This window comes from Thalassophryne amazonica, chromosome 14, assembly GCF_902500255.1.
Source record: "Thalassophryne amazonica chromosome 14, fThaAma1.1, whole genome shotgun sequence".
Classification (NCBI taxonomy): domain Eukaryota; kingdom Metazoa; phylum Chordata; class Actinopteri; order Batrachoidiformes; family Batrachoididae; genus Thalassophryne; species Thalassophryne amazonica.
The window spans coordinates 20,641,669-20,658,708 of record NC_047116.1 but is presented as its reverse complement, the minus strand read 5'-3'; the positions used below and the strand labels follow the sequence as shown (position 1 = coordinate 20,658,708).

At 41.8% G+C, this 17,040-nt stretch overlaps 1 long non-coding RNA gene across 1 annotated transcript; it reads left to right on the top strand.

Annotated features, from left to right (window-relative positions):
* Nucleotides 1–7,550: 7,550 nt before the first annotated feature.
* Nucleotides 7,551–14,195, top strand: LOC117524885. The gene is made up of 3 exons (XR_004564892.1): nt 7,551–7,782; nt 8,905–8,907; nt 14,183–14,195. It is a non-coding gene; the product is annotated as an uncharacterized LOC117524885 (long non-coding RNA).
* Nucleotides 14,196–17,040: the final 2,845 nt, after the last annotated feature.

Genomic DNA, 17,040 nt, shown 5'->3' with positions numbered 1-17,040 from the left:
ATGAGCCAAAAAGGTAACAATTTAATGTTGTGAAATGTGCACAACGAACATACAGACAATCTTAGAATATAATTACAGTCAAATCACAAAGGTGACGTGTGGGCAGGCTCGAGGATAGAAGACGTCTGTCCTGAGAAGAGCCGGAACTACACGATTTCCGCAGCCACAGAACCTGGTGAATACTGGAGCCGCCAAGTCCCGAATTCCCAGGTGATCACCGTCCCCGACTGTCGGATCTGGTACTGCTGGCGAGAACAAAGACAGTCAAGTGTGGGTGTGTGTACACCCAGTAACAACAGCGGTGGGAATGCCACCTCCAGCTCTCACTCAAAAATTGCAGAGTACTGTAGATTCCTCAGGGGACAAGAGTGCCTTCAGCGCTCTCACAGCTTTCACCGACGGAGGTACTGGTACTCCTGCAAACACTCACAATATACAAATATTGCAATCACAAAAACGGCTGAGGATATTACCTCCAATGAAGTATGATATCTCGGCAACGAGGTGGAGATGACGTCTGGTCTTTATGGAGTGAGAGGACGTTGAGTAGATGGGTGACAGCTGTCAGCTGTCACCCCAGGCTGTGTCCATGGCGGCAGCGCCCTCTCGTGCCTGAAGCCCGCACTTCAGGCAGGGCACCCACTGGTGGTGGGCCAGCAGTACCTCCTCTTCTGGCGGCCCCCACACAACACCGTCAGTGTTAATCAGTGAAATCACCTGCTGGAGTGACTGGTTGTAAAGAAAACCTACACCCTCTTGGGCCTTTCTGGAATTGGTTTGAGACCTCTGCTTTAGACCATCCATCTAGACTTCTTTGTTGTTGGAAAAAAAAAAAAAGGTGTTTCCAAACAATGTTTTCCTTGAGTTGACCTTAGACAAAACTACGCAAAGATTTGATCAGCTCCAAATAGCTATCCAAGTCATATTCCCACTACATTTGGTGGAAATCCATCCACCTGTTTTTAGTTATGTTCAAACAGACACACACATGATTATAATACTCTGTCCTTGTGGCGCCTCACAGGGTAAACATTGGATAAATCGGGACTCAGTAGATGTGTATGTTTGGTAACTACAGCCATTTCTGTTGGTCTTTCTTTGTGGATAGCACAGCAAGTACTGGCATGCTGTTAGTGAGTCTGGAAGATGTCCATCAGTAACTCTGTAAGAACTGTTGCATTGCACTTTTGAAATTTTGGATTCTAATGTGATGTACGGTGAGCTCCAGTCACCTTTCACTGTTCCACATTCTACTCAAACTGCGCTTACAAAACTGATAAATGATTTATTGCTGACCACTGACTCTATCTCTGCATCTGTGCTGTTGTTATTTGATCTTAGTGCAGCTTTAGGCAAAGTGAATCATAGAATTTTATCAGGTAAACTTGAGAATGCTTTAGATATTTCTGCTGAGGTGCTTTGGTGTTTGAAGACATACTTAATGGGTTGTCGAGAATATGTTTTCAACATCTCTTACCGATACAGTGCTGTAAGGCATGGGGTTCCTCAGGGGTCAGTTCTTGGTCCATTAGTATTCTCTCACTTTTTTTTGGGGGGGGGGGCACCTTTGGGAAAACTCATACATGTAGCTTTCTATTGGTTTTCATTTCTATGCAGATAATTTACAGCTGTGTATGGCAGTTCACACAGGAGATAAATCAGATATTGTGAGAATGGACCAGATGCTGTCTGTGGGTTTGGGCAAGACATGTCACACACACTGTCTTGACAATGTGAGCATAGTGGATGGTGCAAATGCTTTGAGGGCATGTCCCCTCCATATTGGCATTTACACTGCACTAAATCTCAGCACAAACCAAAGTGCAGTGGGCAAAACAAATAGATTACTTCTCCATATTATTCAAGGATGCATTGTGGACGTACCATGAATTTAAATCATTGGAGTGGCACCTGTCATCGTGTTTAAGCCAGAGTGTACCAAGTTCTAGCAACGAATGATGAGGGAATGATTTTGCATGGGGGCAGCACTGTGGCTTAGTGGTTAGCACTGTTGCCTTACAGCAAAAAGGTCATGCGATTGATTCCCACCTGTGGCCTTTCTGTGTGGAGTTTGCATGTGCTCCCCATGTTTGCGTAGGTGCTCTGGCTTCCTCCCACATCCAAAAGACATGCAGGTTAGGTGAATTGTAAACTTTAAGTCATACATAAGTGTGGGTGTAGGTGTGAATTTGTTTGTTTGTCTATATGTGGCCCTGTGACAGACTGGTGTCCTGTCCAGGGTGTACCATGCCACATGCCCTATGACTGCTGGGATAGGCTCCAGTCACTGATGAACTCATCCCATCTGCTCAAAGTGATACTTATCAGTGAACTCACCTGCTGGAGTCAGTGGATGCAAAGAAAACCTGCACCTCTTGGCCCTTTCTGGAACACTTTGGACATCACTGGCCTAAGCAGTGGGTCACCCCTCTGAATCTGGTCTGCTTGAGGTTTCTTCCTCAAAAAATGCCATGATAGTTTTTCCTTACCACTGTCGCCTATGTGCTTGCTCAGGAGGGTTGGTAAGGTTAGACCTTACCCATGTGAAGCACCTTGACGGGACTTTGTTGTGATTTGCCAAAATATATTAAACTTTCTAGAGAACTATGGTATAAACCAGGGTTGTTAAAGTTTTGCTTTCCATTAGTTATTTTATTTCATTACTCCTTCCCAAATGCAGGACCAACAGACTGAAAGACTTTTTTGTCCCTCAGACCATCAGACTGTACAACTCTTCACTCGGGGGGAGGAGGAGCAACAGGAAGACAGAGGACGGGAAGGAGAGGAACAGTAGTAGACAGTAAACCAGTAGCAAGCAGTATTTCTGGTATTTATATTTGTGTATTAATACTTATATTTACAAATTCTGGGTATATTTATAAAGTCTGGGTGTTATCCTTGACAGCACACTATCCTTTCAGTCCCATATTAAAAACATTACCAGGTCTGCCTAATTCCATCTACACAACATTAATCACCTCCGCTCCTCCCTTACCCCCCACACTGCTGCTATCCTTGTCCAAAGCCTCGTTGCCTCCTGTCTGGATTATTGTAACTCTCTTCTTTTCGGTCTACCACACATATCCCTCCATAAACTTCAACTGGTTTAGAATTCAGCTGCACGTATCATAACTCACACCCCCTTGATTCAGCATATCACTCCCGTACTTCAACAGCTCCACTGGCTTCCAGTTCAGTTTCATATTCAATTCAAAATCCTCCTGTTAACATTCAAGGCCTTACATAGTCTCGCTCCTCCATATCTGTCCGACCTCCTCCATGTTCGCACTCCCTCCCGCTCCCTTAGATCCTCTTCTTCCATTCACCTGTCTGACCACTCTGCCCGTCTCACTTCCATGGGGAGCAGAGCGGCTGCTCTGCTCCCCGTCTCTGGAATTCATTACCATCCCAAATCAGAAACATTGATTCATTTCCCGTTTTCAAATCACAACTCAAAATGCATCTGTTTATGACTGCTTATTTCTCTTGATGCATATTGCTCTGTCTATTTTATTTATGTTATTGTTGTTTCTTTTATTGGATTTTAAGTTTTGCTGTACGGGGTCCTTGAGTGTCAAGAAAGGCGCCTTTTAAATGGAATGTATTATTATTGTTATGTGTCGGACGCAGCTCGGAGAACCGACCAGCGTTTGAAGGACCCAGTATGAAATAAGCAGAGCACGGTACAAAGGCTAACTGAATTTAATACATAACAGTGATACAAAAAACAACAAAAGAAAGTGCGGTCTGGCGTGGTGCGCTCCCAGCAGCGCTAACGGTCCGGAGCCAGAAGCTGTTCGGACCCAAGGACCCCGCCGACACCCCCCAGGTGGGCGCAACAAACCGAGTCTGTGAAAGAAGGAACCATTATGTGAGTCCACACTCTACACACAGAGAGAACACTTAAGGTGTACAAACAGCAAACACTTCCTGGCTTGATTACTAATCAGCTTCCCAACCTGCAGGCATGGAACATCCAGTTCACAAAACTCCACTGCAGTGGAAGCCGATACATGACTAACATACAGCTCAATATAATAAAGGTGTGAGGGACACCACATTTACTGACTGTATAAATGTTAGTCACAAAATCTAACGTACCTCAGGAAGTGTGCTGACGAGCGTGAGACCTCACCCCCTCCTCTTTTACAGACCGTGCATCAAACCCTGGACGTTCTCTGCATCCACTGATGATGAGATGGCTCCCGAGATGACGATCTCACCCGTCTGGTCACAAGGTCGAGTCTCTGGCAAATCCACACTGTATACTCCAGTCTTAAATGCCACCATGTTCCAATCCATATAGATGCACCTCAGCTGTGAGTCCTGACGAGCCGCAGGTGATCAGGGTGAGGTCCTGATAACCTCAGCAACACAGCCACTCAGTCCCAAATGCAAGCCACCTGGAAGGAAAAACAAAAGACAGAAACAAAAAGGCAGCCAGGCCCCCCAGCCATACAACAATTATTATTATTATTATTATTATTATTAAATTGTTTTTACTTTCACATTTGATACTCTGTGTGCTTCTTACCCTATGTGCTGCTATACATTGCTGCTGGAACCTCAATTTCCCTGAGGGAGTCTTCCCAAGTTCTATCTAATCTAATCTCATTTTTTGTGTTAAATTTATGTTTGTCATCCTATGACAAGCTGAGTGCTGTGGACTGGCCACATGACACTTTCTGACTATTGTGGCCTATAAATACCAGAAACCATCTGTGTTGGACTTCTGACATGGTTTTGGGTGGTAACAAGGGCTATGAATACAAAAGTACACTTGCTATTTAAAGAACGCAGATGCTGGGCATGAAAGCAAGTATTTTTTTTTTTTTCCACAGAGCTGTTGGCATCAGTTCTACTTTGCATGCATCACGTGGTGTGCTAACATACATGCTGAGCGTAATACGTGCGTACACAGAAGAGCTGATCTGTTTATGAATGCAAAGCGTGGTAAAGGCTCCGTGTGTGAGCAGAGAAAATGAGGCTGGTATTTCTAAACACATTTTCCTCCCACTAATCTGTGCTGTCAGAGAAAAGCACATCCTGATGAAAGGGATCTGTCTGCCCTTGGATCCAGTGAGAAAGTGCAGCGCAGCCTTTGAAGAACTGCAAGTCCAAGTCAAATCCTGGCTAATGTGGATTCTGCATCCAGTGGCTAGATTAGCTCCCATCTCATTCTGCAGCTCGCAGGAACAGGAATACAGTATGGAGTGAAAGCCATGACTCTTCTGTTCCAGTCCCACACTCTTGACCTCATTGCAACCCCTCCGCCTTCTGTTCTTGGAGCATTAGAACCAGTTTTGCACAGGACCATTAAAGCACATTAGCCATGCACTTCAAGTGGAGGTAAAGCCAAGTGGTCAATGTTTCCCTCTTTACCCGAGTTTGCTCCTTATGTGACTGCTTCAAATAGACCTCTGTGCAAAGATGTACTTTCATTTCTTTGTGTTTTCAACTAAAATGTAAGAACTCCAACATGCATGCTAAAAGCTGCACACAGGCCGATGTGCGTCAATGCTATAGATTACGTCACTGGCTCAAAGCTAATGCACGGTATCAGACTGAATTCAAACAAAACTGTCAACTCAATTTATGCAAGTTTTAGGGGGGAAAAACCATCTGCAGGTTGTAAAAAGCAGAGGCTCCCAACCTGTGGAGCGGTGCAGAGTCATCACAGACAGGGAACACAGGAAAAAAACAAATCCCAATTCAATTACAGTGATTTATTCAAAAAATGATTAGAAATTTATGAGAAACAAAAGGGAACATTTAAAGTCAAAGACTGATGAGGGTTTTTGTTGTTGTGGTGCTGAACTAATGAAAAGCAGAGGCAAGCTTGTGACCAGAAAATCCAGAGTTTAATTCACCAGCCGCAAGGTCCTTAATCCACAAACTGCAGACCTGTTGTTAATGCACAGTGACAACAGGTCACTGCATACTGTCAGCTCCTTAGCACCACAGCAATAATCAGTCCTGTATCCATTCCATTTATGAGTTTGCCATATTTTTTTGTCTCAACCGTTTTGTTCACTTAAGCAAGGTTCTGAATCCCCAAGTTGCTCCTTGTGTGCACAGTTGAGTGCCTTGTATAGCAGCATGCTGACATCTCTGTGTGTGTGTGTGTGTGTGTGTGTGTGTGTGTGTGTGTGTGTGTGTGTGTGTGTGTGTGTGTGTGTGTGTGTGTGTGTGTGTGTGTGTGTGTGTGTGTGTGTGTGTGTGTGAGTGAGTGAGAGAGATGTCATTGTAAAACACTTTAAGCATCTGTATCAGACAGAAAACAGTCCATTTATTTCTCAAGTCTCAAGTCTGGGAGCATGTGTTGGTGCCATGCATCAGCGCATCCACCACATCACAGAACCAAACGAGCAACGAGCAGATGAGCCGGTTGTGAGTTAACAGCCATCGTGCTTTTTTGTGTTTATTGGTTTTTTGTTGTTGTTATTTGTTTGTTTTGTTGGTTCTGGTATGAGGGAGGAGGAGGCGGGCTGGAGCTGATGGGCAGTGATTTGGCCACAGCTGCCGAGCCACCACCTGGAGGGTGTTGTGTTTAAAGCCGTGGTCACAACCCGCCGTACTTGCACGTGCATGCAGTCTACTTGCAAAAACGTGGGCTAAATTTGGAGATCCGTACTTCGTAAGTACTGCCTCAGTATGAATTTAGGAGCACGCAGACACGCCGTAGAGGTTTTAGTGCATGCAGAACTTTCGCTGCTGTCAGGCTGCGGATTCACCAGCAGTACAGATGACGCACGCTGTGAGTACTGCCTCAGTACGGATTCAAAGCAGCACATTTTCATTCAATTACTATTGAATTAACCAAATCCGTACGTAGGCAGTACGGATTACAGCACTCACCACATACTATGGAGGCCGACAGACTTGCATGCACAACGCAGCTTCTCACTTGAACTTGGACTTTATTTCCAAACGTCAGCAACACACACTCCACAGCTTCAGTCTGTTAACTAGCTGTAACTTTTCAAGGCAAGTAAACACTCATACAACTGACCGTTGTAGGCTGGACATGCTCATGCATCGCCGACGCCGAAAAACACCTGCTGCTTCGGTCCTGCTCATAAAAAAGAAAAGCGACCCCCCCTACACACACACACACACACTGCTTTATTGTCAACTCTCTTTATCGTTACACTCCTAGAGACATGTGTTGAACGTACTCCCTCCCTCCTCTTGCTACTGCCTCCGTACGTTTTCACAAAAACGTAGTGGCCATGCATATGCAGAAAACGTACGGCGAAAAAAAACGCACGGTGGGTTGTGACCGGGGCTTAAGGGTCGAAACACCTGGAAGTTGGATAGTGGCGCAGATAAGTATGACTTTTGGCCAGAATTGTTCACTTGGTCATACAAGCATCAGATTTGACATGAATGTTCTTCATAAATCAGTGTTTGAGAAAAAAGTGCTGGCCACTTGAAAATCCAATATGGCAGCCAGGTAGGGGTCAATGAAGAATTACAAAGGGGTCAAAATTTAAAAATGCTCCAATCATATTGAAACGTATAACACATTATTTGTCTCATCATAACTATTCCAAAAAGGTATAGTTTGGACTATCTATGATTGAATTTTATGGAGTTATGAGGTAAAAACAGCAAAAATGGTGACAAAGGTCAGTTTCAGTTTGTACAGGAGTCAAAAGTTAAAGCTGCTCCAAGTTTTGTAAAATGTGAGGCAAATTCTTGGTTGAGTTAATACGGGTTTAAAAAGGAATCGTTTGCACCATGTGTCATGCTCAGTTGTCACGTTACAGGGTAACATCTGTCACATGCCATAGAATCCAATGGACGTCAACATTGTTTGACATTTACTCTGCAAACCAAACATTCAACACAGTCAAAACTATTCCATTTATTAATCCTATTAGTTCAACCAATATTTTGCACCACTTTCTACCAAAATTGGAGCAACTTTAACTTTTGACTCCTGTGCAAACTGAAACTGACCTTTCTTACCATTCTTGCTGTTTTTACCCCATAACTCCATAACATTCAGGCATAGATAGTTCAAACTATACCTTTTTGGAATCTTTGTGATCAGACACATAATTTGGAATAGTTTCAATATGATTGGAGCATTTTTAAATTTTGAGCCTGTGTCATTCTTTATTGACCCCTACCTGGCTGTCATATGGGATTTTCACATGGCTGGCACTTTTTTCTCAAACACTGATTTATGAAGAATATTCATGCCAAATCTGGTGCTTGTATCGCCATGTGAAGGATTGTTTCAGTTATCTGCTGCTCTAGACACTGTCTGACAACAACAGCTCCAGGCCAAAGACCACTGTCATTTCATGGAACGACTGCATTTGCATCCTGGGATTTATTAATCAAGTTTATGCTTTTTATGTTGCATTCATTTGTTTTGTTTTTTTTATCTTGCACTGTATAGTGTGTGTGTGTGTGTGTGTGTGTGTGTGTGTGTGTGTGTGTGTGTGTGTGTGTGTGTGTGTGTGTGTGTGTGTGTGTGTGTGTGTGTGTGTGTGTGTGTGTGTGTGTGTGTGTGTGTTGAGTTGGAGCTGACCTGTCAATATGTAGCCCTATGTTTGAATCCTGCTTATGCTACCTGTCTGTATGTTTGAAAAAGACAGTTAGGGCCTGATGTACTACAGGTTTGCTTGTGTAAAAATGTTTGCAAACACCATTGCACTTGTAAATACACCCACATACTGAGTTCTGAACAGTGTGCAACAAGGATAGCATCTGTCAAACACGCAAAATAGCACATATTGTCCATTTAACAAGTTTGCTTTCATGAATATGCAGTTTGGGGTTTGTCCACCCGAGTGCTCACAGTCATGGTAGGAAACATGCAAATGGATGAGGTTTGCACACGAAACACAATTTATCAAGGTCAAACACAAATTTAGAGGTTGTGGATAGCATGTGTATTCTGCAGCTTTGAAGCTTTGGCGTTAAGCGATAGCACTTGACACAAAGCTGCTGTGAAATGCTGTTCTAGCGCAGAGGAGGGACAGGCAGAAAAATAAATAAATAAATAAATTATTCAGCATAAACACTGGGCATATTTAACTTTACTTTGTGCTTGTTTCTTAAGGTAAAAATATCTCCATGTATAACAGATGAACCACATACAGATGCACATATGTGGAGTCTGTGTGGGACATAACAGGTGTCTCATGCTTTTTTTTTCATGCTCCCATCACAAAATAAGTCAAAATTTTATGATGTGTTTTTTTATTTTACCATTTCTAACCCGACCCCTTTCCCCTAACCATAGCCTAACCCTCTCCCTTACCCTAATCCTAACTATATTTCCCACCTACCCCCCTCCCCCACGTCACCCTGCATTTCGTGATACCTTCACAAAATGAATTTGTGCTCCATCACGAAAAGCGCATTTCGTTATGGTATCACGAGCCAATAGATTAATTTTCTTTTGGTGATGCCATCACCAAAAGTAAACACAGACAGCTTTGCACACAGTTCTTTCTTTGCTCCACCATCAGAACACAGTATAATTATTCACCTTTTTGCTGAAATACTGTGAATGGATCAATAATTAAACATCTGGAATCGATTAATGTTTTTATTTTTATTTATTTATTTATTTTTTTACTGCCATTGCAGTGTTACATCCAGTAATATACTGGAAATCCTCCTGTACATGCTGCTGTCTGTCATATTTCCATCTGCTGTTACTGTAATTCTGCATTTACTCTTCGTACTGAAAATCACCTGCAAAATTGCCTCCACTGAAAAAATTGGATTGCCTGCCCAATTTACCACTCATTATCTGGGATCTTAGAAATCAGGGCCTTATTCTGTATCTTCTCAGTGGACCCGGCTGTAGCTGGGCACCGGCCTTAGCTGGGGAAGTACCCTGCATTGGCCTGATGTCCCGTCCAGGGGGAGTTATAAACTCTCAACTGCTTTGTGCTACGGAATCTGCAAATAAGCAACGGCGCCAATGGGCCTCAGAGACAATACAGGTAGCGGCACTCCAGCCGCTGTAAAAGGTTTCACAAAAGCTTAACACCAAAGAAGGAAAATTTGTGTTTCTGTACTCTGTGGGAGTAGTTCCACTGCTGTCTTCTATCAGAGAGTACTGTGCACTATGAAGGAGATGGTGGGAGAGCCACGTAGACACTCACCTCTGCACAAAAAAGGAAACCACAGGAGAGCACCAACGGCCTTGTCCTTGGAGGACAGTGGCTGGTGCAATTTCAAGGGATCTTACACCACACTGCTGTGACAGGTCCAAAAGGGAGGCGGATTATCCAGGTGGACTCCGGCAACATCCTTTGCATTTGCCATTAAACCAAATTTTGCCTAAACCCGAATGGATCAGTCTTTCAGTGCCCTCTCTTGGATGCCTGCTCAGAGTTCAGAGAAGCTAACATTTTTATTCACTGAGAAAAAAAATGGAATTGTATGTAACTTGTATATTTCAAACTCACTTGTAACAAGTGCAAAGCTGAAAACAAACATGCATGTTTCAATAAGATTTTAATTTGATTGATATTTTCTCCTTTTGTTCTCAACATTATCAATGATGGATTGAAAACTGGGCTCATTTATTGAAGAGCGGTTGATACTCGGGGGCCTGATTTTATTTATTTCCAAATAGGTGCAGAACATGACTGATAAACACTGGCTTCAGTATCATAGTCATGGAAAAGCCTCATTAGTATGCTGAGCCAGAAACAGTCAGAACCACTACGGTTAACCCATTACAACCCAGAGCCCTTTTTTCAACAGCCTCTGTTCAAATACCAAACACCAAAGTAGAGGCTTGTCACTCTGGAACATATAATACAGTAAAAGTGTAATTTACAATAATGCGTGATACAGTAAATGCAGTAATAATGAAGTGTAATACAGTAAAAGTGGAATTTACAGTAATGTGCGATACAGTAATAATGAAGTATAATACAGTAAGTGCAATTTACAGTGTGATACAGTAAAAGTGTAAATTACAGTAATGTGTGATACAGTAAATACAGTATTAATGAAGTGTAATACAGTAAAAGTGTTATTAACAATAATGTGTGATACAGTAAATACCGTAATAATGAAGTGTAATACAGTAAAAGTGTAATTTACAGTAAAAGTGTAATTTACAGTAATATGCGATACAGTAAATACAGTAATAATGAAGTGTTATACAGTAAAAGAGTAACTTACAATAATGTGTGATACAGTAAATACAGTAATAATGAAGTGTAATACAGTAAAAGTGTAATTTACAGTTTGATACAATAAAAGTGTAATTTACAGTAATGTGTGATACAGTAAATACAGTAATAATGAAGTGTAATACAGTAAAAGTGTAATTTACAGTATTGTTTAATGCAGTAAATACAGTAATAATGAAGTGTAAGACAGTAAAAGTGTAATTCACAGTAATGTCTGATACAGTGAATACAGTAATAATGAAGTGTAAGACAGTAAAAGTGCAATTTACAGTAATGTCTGATACAGTGAATACAGTAATAATGAAGTGTAAGACAGTAAAAGTGCAATTACAGTAATGTGTAATACAGTAAATGCAGTAATAATGAAGTGTAATACAGTAAATGTGTAATTTACAGTAATGTGCGATACAGTAAATGCAGCAATAATGAAGTGTAATACAGTAAAAGTGTAATTTACAGTAATGTGTGATACAGTAAATACAGTAATAATGAAGTGTAATACAGTAAAAGTGTAATTTACAGTAATGTGCGATACAGTAAATACAGTAATAATGAAGTGTAATACAGTAAAAGAGTAATTTACAATAATGTGTGATACAGTAAATACCGCAATAATGAAGTGTAATACAGTAAAAGTGTAATTTACAGTTTGATACAATAAAAGTGTAATTTACAGTAATGTGTGATACAGTAAATACAATAATAATGAAGTGTAATACAGTAAAAGTGTAATTTACAGTATTGTTTAATGCAGTAAATGTAAGACAGTAAAAGTGCAATTTACAGTAATGTCTGAACAGTGAATACAGTAATAATGAAGTGTAAGATAGTAAAAGTGCAATTACAGTAATGTGTAATACAGTAAATACAGCAATAATGAAGTGTAATACAGTAAAAATGTAATTTACAGTATGTGTGATACAGTAAATACCATAATAATGAAGTGTAATACAGTAAATGTGTAATTTAAAGTAATGTGTGATACAGTAAATGCAGTAATAATGAAGTGTAATACAGTAAATGTGTAATTTACAGTAATGTGCGATACAGTAAATGCAGTAATAATGAAGTGTAATACAGTAAAAGTGTAATTTACAGTAATGTGTGATACAGTAAATGCAGTAATAATGAAGTGTAATACAGTAAAAGTGTAATTTACAGTAATGTGCGATACAGTAAATACAGTAATAATGAAGTGTAATACAGTAAAAGTGTAATTTACAGTAATGTGCGATACAGTAAATACAGTAATAATGAAGTGTAATACAGTAAAAGTGTAATTTACAGTAATGTGCGATACAGTAAATACAGTAATAATGAAGTGTAATACAGTAAAAGTGTAATTTACAGTAATGTGCGATACAGTAAATACAGTAATAATGAAGTGTAACAGTAAAAGTGTAATTTACTTTGTACCAACTGACTGAATGAGTTTTATTATGTTTATTCTCAGGTTCAACAATGATGATAAGCACATTATTTAAGCAAATTTGATTTCAAAGTGTACAGTGGCGGTGATCTCCCGTCTGTCTCCTCCATATACGCCACACATATCAGATGCAAGCTGCAAAGGCAGATTGCCGACCTTTCCCATCTGGCCAGTTGCATTTTTAAACTCCTTCCATCAGGAAGAAGGTTTCAGAGTTTTTTAGGTGTGGGGCATCACAGCTCAGGAACAGCACATATCCTGAAGCCATTCAATATTTGAACTCTAATCCAACAGCACCTTCTGGAGCAGTGACATCAGCTGTGATAGTTTTAGTATTTTAATTAAATAATGCAGAAACACTGGTATTGCTGTTTTTAAATGTCTTTTTTATTTGATTTTTATATTTTGCAGCCCTACCAACTGGTTGCACACAGTTAAGGATGGAGACCTCACCTGTAGTAGCGCAGGGTGAGAACCGTTAATGTCTGGAAGGGATTCAGGGTAGAGCTGCTTCTTCTTCCTGTTGAAAGAAGCCAGTTTAGGTGGTTTGGGCATCTGGTGAGGATGCCCCGTGGTTATCTCCCCAGGGAAGTCTTCATGGTGTGTCCAACTGGGAGGAGACCTCAGGGCAGACCCAGGACACACTGAAGGGACTTGGCCAAGGATAGGGAAGTGAGGGATAAACTGCTTGGTCTACTACCACGTGACCCGCCCCTGGTTAAGTGGCAGAAAACATAACAAGCGAAGCGACGCACAGCAGCATGAAGTTCGCTAATGGTATGCTGTGTCCCAAACAGGAAGAGCTAAATTTTAATTTCACAGTGAAACAGGAAATGTCAAATGTTGAACACTTCCTGGATCAATACTTCCTGGATTGACAATAGACGAGATCTCATGGAATCTCGCGGGAATTAACACTGAACCAGGAAGTGCCAAATTTTGAGCCCACAGTGAAAGGGGAAATGTCAATGGTTGAACACTTCCTGGATTGACAATAGCGATGATCTCATGGGGATATCGTGGGAATTCAGCAGCTAGTTGACACTGAAACAGGAAGTGCCAAATTTTCAGCCCACCGTGAAACAGGAAGTGTCAAATGTTCCTGGAGCTACAGCAGAGGATATTAACCTGTTTTTCATTATGCTGTTTTTGCACTACTATTCCTTTTTCAAGTCTGCGTAGGAGAAACAGCGTAAGTTTAATATGGCCAGAACTAAGCAGACCGCTCGTAAATCCACTGGAGGAAAAGCTCAGAGGAAGCAGCTCGCTACCAAAGCCGCCCGGAAGAGCGCTCCGGCAGGGGTGGTGGCCAAGTGGTTAATGCGCTTGGTTTCAGTGCAGAAGGTTCCGGGTTCAAATCCCACCCCTGCCACATTTCTCCATGTAATGTGGAGTTGCATCAAGAAGGGCATCTGGCGTAAAACCTGTGCCAATTCAACATATAGATGTTGGGAAAGTGTCGGTACACGGACCCACAACAGGGGGCGCAAAGGAACGGACAATGGAGTAGGTCAAATAACAACACTTTACTGTTGTGAATGTGCACAACAAATACAACAGATTACAACAATAGATCAGAATCAATTCACAAAGGTGTCGTGTGGGCAGGCTCGAAGATAGGAGACACCTGTCCAAAGCAGAACCGGAACCACACGATTTCCTCTGCCACCAGACCCCGGGAATACTGGAGCCGCCAAGTCCCGAATTCCCAGGTGGCCACTGCCTCCGCGTGTCGGACCTGGTACTGCTGGCGAGGAACAAAAACACAATTAAAGGTGGGCGCGTTTGCACCCAGTAATCCGCACGGCAGGAAAGCTACCTCCACCTCTCGTTGGAAAAAGGTCTGTTATCACTCACAAAATCACAAAAGGTTACTGTCAAGCAGTCAGCTGAGAATATTACCTTCCAGGTAGAACGATATCTCGGCAAAGAGGTGGAGATGACGTCTTGCTGATATACCGATGCAGATCAGATGAGTGGTGACAGCTGTCACAGGTGATGAGTGTCAGCTGTCACCCCGGCTGCTCCTGTGAGGCGGCAGCGCCCTCTGGTGCCTGGAGCCCGCACTCCAGGCAGGGTGCCCTCTGGTGGTGGTGGGCCAGCAGTACCTCCTCTTCAGCAGCCCACACAACAATAGATCCACCTTGGATTTGCTGTGGCGACCCCGAGTGCAAACAAGGGAGCAGCCGTAGGGACTTACTATGTTTATCCTCTGTAAGGTTTTGTGTAACTTTTTGTTTGTCTCAATTTTTAAAAAGCAAATAAAATAAGAAACTGAAATGCTAAATGTTGAGTTGACATTGAATCCAGGAACCCTAAAGTGAGAGGCAGCGCGCACCTTAACAGCACATGAGGTGAGTTAGTGACTATTCAATATGTAAATTGCACAAAGGTTTTTGTCCATGCTAATGCTGCCCAGAAGCATTTACTGAAAAAAGTCCGAAGAACCTAAATGAGATGCTGAGATGCTGAAGAGCTTCGCTCGTTCATGTCTGCGACATATACACATTAAGATGATAATCCGCTGCAATTGTGTGGGTGTCTGTGTATTTGTGAGCCCGTGGACAAGATAACTCAAAAACAGTTGGATGGATTTTCTTCAAACCTACACTTCACCAAGTAGCTTCTTGCGGTTTGGTGTTTTGTTGTCAGATGTACTGGATGCTCTCACAGGGTGAGGCCTTTGTGCGCGTTGTGGTGTACTTAGCTTTGGGGTCATTTCTACGTCATCTGTCTGATCTCACAGAATGGCTGACCTCGGATGACTTCGCAGGCGTGCTCTGCAGTCGACCAGTCATCTGGAAATGTTCCCTTCTCTACTCGCAGGGGTTCTCTACACTTTTGATCACAGCAAACATCTGTGCATCTGCTGGATGTGTCAAAGCGTCAGCAAAACAAGACAATCGTAGGAAAAGCATTGTGCATTAGCGACGGTTCCCGAGTTGGTTTTAGATGCATTACTCTAAATTCAGTTAGCCTGGGCTGATGTTAAATGCAAAAGTGTGTTACCTGCAGATTTGCAGCTCTGCATACAGGCCTTGAAGTGTTTGATCTCACAGTGTCACAAAGCACACACACACACACACACACACACGGGGGCACTGGTGTCTTTTGGACATTCGTCTCTCTGTTGCTATCAGTCATGCTCTCTGTGGGACTCTCCAAACATCTGCCACAGACAGAATAAAGTTCAGAAAAAGGTCAAAAGTGATTACTTCTGCTGTCATCCAGCTGTGTCTCAGGGTGAAAGCTGAACATGAGAGATTACCCAGCATTCTGCCTCCCCAACATTTTCATCAAACTCATGTTTTTGCTGTTTTCAGTGTGCAGTCAACCAGCACACTATGTCTTGTCCCTCCAGAAGCTGCAATATCTTACATATCTACAGCATTTACAGCATCACCCAACTTGTGGTATTCTTTTTTTTTTTTTTTTTATCGCTTTGTCCAGCCAGTATTCAATAATCATTTTCCTATCCCTTAGATTACTGAGTTTGCTTTTATAATTTGACCCTCAGCCCTTTTGTTCACTTTACATGAACCCTTTTACTCACTTCACATCAAACCTTTTGCTCACTTCGCATGAACCCTTTTGCTCACTTCGCATCAAATATTTTCTCACTCAACCTGAACCCCTATGATCATTTTACATCAACCCTTTTGCTCACTTTGCATCAAACCTTTTGCTCACTTCTCATCAAACCTTTAGCTCACTTCTCATCAACCCTTTTGCTCACTTCTCATCAAACCTTTTGCTCACTTCTCATCAACCCTTTTGCTCACTTCTCATCAAACCTTTTGCTCACTTCTCATCAACCCTTTTGCTCACTTCTCATCAAACCTTTTGCTCACTTCTCATCAAACCTTTTGCTCACTTCTCATCAACCCTTTTGCTCACTTCGCATCAAATATTTTCTCACTCAACCTGAACCCCTATGATCATTTTACATCAACCCTTTTGCTTATTTTGCATCAACTCTTTTTCTTACTAAACCTCAAATGATATGTTTACTTTGAGGCAACACTTTTTGCTCACTTTGCTGCATCACTCTCGTTTGACTGTTGGGTCCACTGGCCCCACACTGCACACAGATAACTGCAGAATCACTGCTAGAGAATTCTCATTTTAGATTATACCCAGAGTAAGAGAACATCACTTCAGGTAGCAACAGACGTCTTTAGATTACAGTCCAACTAATGAAAGAACAAAACAAATAATGTAATCATCTAACAAGACATCAACAAAAAGACTTTGCCTTTCATCTCTGTGAGTCTCAGGGACTCTTTTGTTCTTGTGTTGTTGTCATGATGCCCAGATGATAAACATAAATAGTTGATGACCAGATAAGTACATTTAGAGTTGAGACCTTATTATATCAATCTGTCAGCCACATCCCTACTTTGAATTATTTGTTATAACTACTTTTACTTT